The sequence below is a fragment of the Macaca nemestrina genome, chromosome 2 (assembly GCF_043159975.1).
Source record: "Macaca nemestrina isolate mMacNem1 chromosome 2, mMacNem.hap1, whole genome shotgun sequence".
Taxonomy (NCBI): domain Eukaryota; kingdom Metazoa; phylum Chordata; class Mammalia; order Primates; family Cercopithecidae; genus Macaca; species Macaca nemestrina.
In genome coordinates, this window is record NC_092126.1 from 136,077,455 (window position 1) to 136,083,525 (window position 6,071).

Sequence of the window (6,071 nt, forward strand, 5' to 3'; positions counted from 1 at the left end):
GTTTCAGTTAACATCAACTTCCTGGCTATTTTTATCGCATCCCAGGAAAAGAAACTGTGGGCATCACACACCAAACAAGACTGCTTCTGGGTCAGTCATACCAGAAGGGAAACGTTTCCTGTTGACAATAAGGTTCTAGTTTCTCCCTCTGGCAATGTTTATTTTTCCAGGCATTTGTTGAAACCTCTGCTTCATGTCTTGTCCTACTGAGGACGGTGACTCAAGACACAAACTCACAGCTGATTTCAGCCACACACCTTCCTGCTAGCACTGGGCATTCAACTCATCCCGGGTACACTGTCAGATCCCAGTCATGGCATAACATTTATTTTGGCTACCACCAAGGGTCTGTGCTTTATCCTGCTAGTTGTGCCCATCAAGTCTGGAAGGGAATTTAAATATAGGCTACTCCCAGAAAGGAAGCCTTTTATTTGTACAGTCCAGAGGGAGACACAAAACGTTTCTTTTTCCCCCACAAGTCATCATTTAGTCCATAAAAATGTGCATTTGAGAAACCCTCCTGTCTCTGGTCTCCCTGGGTCCCCTCCTCCCGTCTCTCCTCTGTCCCCAGTCCTGCCGAGGTCCTGGCACCATTTTTCTGTCTCTCTGCTTTCCCCCTCCCAGGGTCCTGGCTCCAGGCTGAAATAGCCTGTCCTCCAGGGTCTTCAGAGGGAAACATCCAGACAGGACGAACATGTGTTTCTCTTCCAGAACGGTGATGCGTTATTCTGCCGACAGTGCCTCAGTTTCCTCTTTGGGGAATTGCGTCCGTGTCGAAAAGGACCAAGGCGGGTATGGGCAATCTCAACTTCTGATTCTGCTGATACCGCTTCAGCAATGTTCCATGTGGTGTGAGGCTGAAGGGGGCCATCATGGGATGGGAACGGGTGCAGCTTGCCCCGAGTAACAGGGAAGGGGAGTGGCCTCACGTCAAACCAGCCGAACAGAAGAGGGCGGTTACAGCATGCACGAGAATGTCTGCGTGATGCTGGTGGGAATGCCTCCCAGACCTGACATTGTGCTGCAAGGTGACAGCGAATATGTGACAACTGCAGATGCACTCGTAAGAACTGCAGATGCTTTTGTAGTTCTTGAGTGTGATGATCGGGTGCTCACATGTATGTGTGAGATGTGCCACCCTCGAACCTCATTTTGAAGTCAGCACATTACTGTCTGACATGAAAACAAACCAAAAAACTAGACGCTGTTCTCCTGAGGAAATATTGAGTTATAATTGTTGTTGACCAGTTTGGCATGGGACTAAGTCTTTCCACCTTAATTTCTCCCCAGGTGCCACAAGACCTTCAAGCCTTTGGTCAATACTCACTACTTCAAAGTTCGGAAAGGCCATCTGTGAATCCAGGCTGCACGCAAATACCCACAGAGCCAGCGTCACAGACTTGTGACCCGCAAAGTCACACGGGGCCCCACTCTTAGAAGGGCCCTGCACTTGTCACAATGCTCTGCCCACACCCGCTGGAAATTCAAAATACATTTTGAACAAAGGACCTACATTTTCATTTTGTACTGAGCCTGGCAAATTATGTAGCCAGTCCCGAATTCCAAGGACAGCCACTGCATTCTCAGACCTCACTTCTTTTTCCTTCCAATTAAAACAAAGTTTCAAGTCTGTTGCTGGTCATGGCAGAACCATCCGAAATCAGGAACTGAACTCAGAGCTGCAAGGTTGGTCTACCTGGAGGAGGAGTTCCTCTCCCTAGGCCAGGGCTCTCTGGAAAAAGGCTCTGGAGAAGAGGGTGGGGAGCTGTGGCGGGGCCCAGCTCTGCGCCTTCAGATATTTTAACTAGGAGTCAAGGAACCCTGCCATGCCCCACAGTCTGGTGGCAATATTTGTCTCTCTGCCAGAAGCACAACTTAAACGTCTCTATCTTCTGGTCCTAGGGAAGCTATTTCATTCTGATCAATTTGGCCTGCATTTAATGGATAGTCCTATGCTCAGAAGGGTGTTGTATGAGCCCCAGTACAGAAGGGGCTAGTGGTAGAGTGTGAAGACACATTGTCCCACAGTTCTCAGGGACGTTATTGGGACAACCAGGGCAATTTGAGTATAGACTGTATATTTGACACTATTCTTGTATCAATGTCTGTTTCACTGGGTGTGATGAGGGTCTTTCTGGTTATGTAGGAGGATGCTCCTTGTTTTGGTAGACACATTCTAAAGAATTTACAGGTGAAATTCTATGAAGTCTGCAACTTACTTTCAAATGTTCTGGGAGAAAATGATATATGTAATATATATATTTACATGAGAGTTTTCCTCTGAAATCTCTAGATTCTAAAGTCTAAAGATTCTCTAATAATGGATTTATTGTGCATTGTGCAACATTGGAGCTTTGAGGTTGGAGTAACCTCTATTTCATGCTGGCTTTCGTCCACGTTGGCTATGGAAGTTTGCAGTCATTTCTTTATTAATGAAAACTGACAAGTGGACACTATTACCACCTTGTATTGATCAGACTTTACCAGAGGAAATCCAGGATTCTTCGCATGGACAACTGTGTCAATAAAAACAAATTCCCTCTGAGAAAATAAAAATAAGTAATAAAGACTCAGGCTGGGCATGGTGGTTCACACTTATAATTCAGCAGTTTGGGACACTGAAAAAGGAGAATCACCTGAGCCCAGGAGTTCGAGACCAGCCTAGGCTACGAAGCAAGACTCCGTCTCTACAAAAAATAAAAATAAAGACTCTCTCTTTCTCATATAGCTTTATCTATCTAATGTATCTTATCTATCATCTATCTACCTATCCATCTATCTATCTATCTATCTATCTATCTATCTATCATCTGTCTATCTATCATCTGTTTATAAAGAGAGAGAAGAGGGAGACAGATAAATAAAGCAAATATGGAGAAATGTTATTGATTGGTGAGACTGGTTGAAAGTGTATATATTTTTTCAATTTTTCTTTGGCTTGCAGTCCTTCTAAATAAAATGTTGGGAGGGAAAATACACTATTTCTCCCGATAAGGTTGTCATCACTGGGAGATAAGATGTCTATCATCTTACTTTGGGTTACCCCAGAAGCAGATCCTGAGATAAAGGTTCAAGTGCAACTTGTTTATTCAGTAAGTGATCCAGGAAACAGCAGTGGAGAAGTGAGGTGGGAGAAGGCAACCAATAAGGAGAATATCATCGAGTCTCTGCCATCTCTGAAAGTCAAGGGGACTTCACACCTGGGAAACTCTGGAGTCACATAGAATGTCTCGGGTGAGAGCTAGGGTATTTATACCCAGTGCAGTCACGGGATGGGGGCTGCCCCCATGGGTATGGCAACCAGAGAAGGCCCCGAGCAGTAGGTATTCGGGCCGAGCAGTAGTAAGGCCTGGCGTCTGCTCCACAATATTCCATCCATTCATTCAATCGACTTCCACCTAGTGGACCCAGGTCCAGGACCTCACTAGGCACCGGGGAAATAGTCCTCATGAAGACAGATACAACCTCTGCTCCCACAGGAGAATGAGAACAAGTGGGGAAAACAAACAAAAACCAGGTAAGCAAAAATTGACAATACAGGGGAAATTACAATTCACCTGGTCATCTAATCATTGAACTTTTAGTAAGCACCTATTGTGTGTTGGTCATAATTCCAAACATAGGGAATATATAGATGAAACAAGAATTGTAAGTCTGTAAGCAATTCATGAATTTTTTTTTTCTTGAATGGAAACAATCTAGTCGAAGTCCTCACAGCTCCAGAGGGGTGAGACACTGAAATCCAGCTGCAAGGATATTTAAAGAACAGGCCCATTGCTTACATTTAGCTAGAAAAGCCCCTCTCTCCACCCCATCCACCATCCTCCCAGGGTGCTAACTCTAGCCTGAAAACTGATCCCGAGGACTGTCCTTCAATTAACTGAATTTTCTCCTGAAACAATGGCAGCAGAAGGGTACACTCTGGGCCAAGCATGGTGGCTCACACCTGTAATCCCAGGACTTTGGGAGGCCGAGGCAGGCGGATCACTTGATGCCAAGAGTTTGAGACCAGCCTGGCCAACATGATGAAACCCCATCTCTACTAAAACTACAAAAATTAGCTGGGCATGGCAGTACACGCCTGTAGTCCCAGCTACTTGGGAGGCTGAGGCAGGAGAATCACTTGAACCTGGGAGGACGAGGTTGCAATGAGCTGAGATTGTGCCACTGCACTCCAACCTGGGAGACAGGGCAAGACTCTGTATGAAAAAAAAAAAAAAAAAACAAGGGCACGCTCTGGCTCTGCTCTCAAGTCCCAAGCTCTTCTGGGTTTTGTGGTGCCTGTAAGAATCTTGACTCTCCCCAGAGGAAAGAGGGCACCTGGGATCTACCTGTGAAAAATCACACTACCTCCCTTTCTGCCTGGCTACCTTGGAGACTTCCAAACATTGCCCCCTTGTCATCTAAAATTAGAGACATCCACAAAATCTGGTTCAACTCCCTCCTGAACACTAAATGAATAATTTGTACTAGAGTCATCATTTAACTGATGATGGCAGTATGTTGTGTGATTTCAGCATCAAACACTTCCGTCGTCATGTCCATCGGGCAACAAAGACAGAGATGAGGTTACATCTCATCTCATGCCTCTCAGAGATGAAGCATGTGTTACTAACATCAAATGCTGAGCTTTGGGTAGCTGCTGCCATTTTTTATTTGTTTTTCTGTTTGTTTTGTTTTTAATGTCAGGCACAGTGGTTCAAGCCTATAGTCCCAGCTACTCTGGAGGCTGAGGCAGGAGGATCTTTGAAATCCTTGAGCCCAGGAATTCAAGGCTGCAGTGAGCTATGATCATACCACTGCACTCAAGCCTGAGCAATATAGCAAGACCCTGTCTCTAAAAAATTTAACTACCTGACAAGGGAGATACTACGATCATGGAAGTGGTTTTCCCAGGGCAAGCCTTATCCATTGCACTCCAGATGTGCTGACTCCTGCAGTTTCCCCAAATGTGGGAAACTCGACTACATAATTTGTGGTAGTAGGGGACTGCGTTCATGCTCTCCCCTACTAGAAAATAAAAAGTTAAAATTAAAAGATAAATAAGTAAAAATTCCACTAAACTAAAAACAAAGAAATCCAAAGGCAAGAATTAGCAGAATTCTCTGCTTTGAGAATTACACACCTATTGTTCTGAGCTTGTTTCTCCAACGCGGTGTGGAATGAATCCTTTTCTTTCAGTCAAGTCTCTATTGCCTTCGTATAACTTAGATGAGGGAGACTCACACTTTTTAAAAGGAAGGCCTAGGAAAGCTATCCATCTGGGCTGTGTGTGGTTCCTGAATGGTGCCAGGCTGGCAGTAGAAGCTGTGACCTGAAGGTTGGCTCAACCCCATTCTTCACTGGGTCGGCTTTGGGCAACCCACACCCACACCCTACATTGTTCTATGTTCAAGAGGTTCCTCAAAGCCTCTCTTCTCTCTCTCCTTTTTTTTTTTTTTTTTTTTTGGTTTGAGACAGTCTCTCTCTGTCACCCAGGCCAGAGTGAAGTCACACAATCTCGGCTCACTGCAGCCTCCGCCTCCAAGGTTCAAGCAATTCTTGTGTCTCAGCCTCCAGAGTAGTTGACTACAGGCATGTGCCACCACACCCGGCTAATTTTTCTATTTTTTGTAAAGACAGGGTTTCGCCATGTTGGCCAGGCTGGTCTCGAACTCCTAGCCTCAAGTGATCCGCCTGCCTCGACCTCCCAAAGTGCTGAGATTACAGGCATGAGCCACTGTGCCCAGCCTCTTTTCTTTCTCTTTTGCAAACAATCTATCTCAGGGCCCTGTGGGCTCTGCATCTGTCTGGACTGTGCTCCTCATAGCTGGCCTCCAGCCGCTCCACACAGCAGTCACAGGGAGCCTCCTAAATGCACATGTACTGATGGGGGCTTCTCCATCAAGGCCATCAGCTGCTCCCTGTGCTCCCCAGGAGGAAGCCCTTACTCCTTAACACAACATCAAAACTTGTACCAGGACCCCAGCTCTCCAGCCCCAGCCCCTTCTCTCCCTTCCTCCAACTCTGTATCCTGGCAAAGAGAATTACCTGCTGCACCTCTAACAGTCCAAGACACCTGCAAATACAGT

The 6,071-nt window shown here is 45.8% G+C and overlaps 2 non-coding genes across 2 annotated transcripts; both read left to right on the forward strand.

Moving 5' to 3' along the window:
* The first annotated feature begins 1,076 nt into the window (after window positions 1-1,076).
* On the forward strand, window positions 1,077-1,179 carry LOC112426333 (small nucleolar RNA U13). Its single transcript, XR_003017610.2, has one exon. It is a non-coding gene; the product is annotated as a small nucleolar RNA U13 (small nucleolar RNA).
* A 3,667-nt stretch (window positions 1,180-4,846) lies between these two features.
* LOC112426335 (U1 spliceosomal RNA) lies at window positions 4,847-5,010 on the forward strand. Its single transcript, XR_003017612.2, has one exon. It is a non-coding gene; the product is annotated as a U1 spliceosomal RNA (small nuclear RNA).
* Window positions 5,011-6,071: the final 1,061 nt, after the last annotated feature.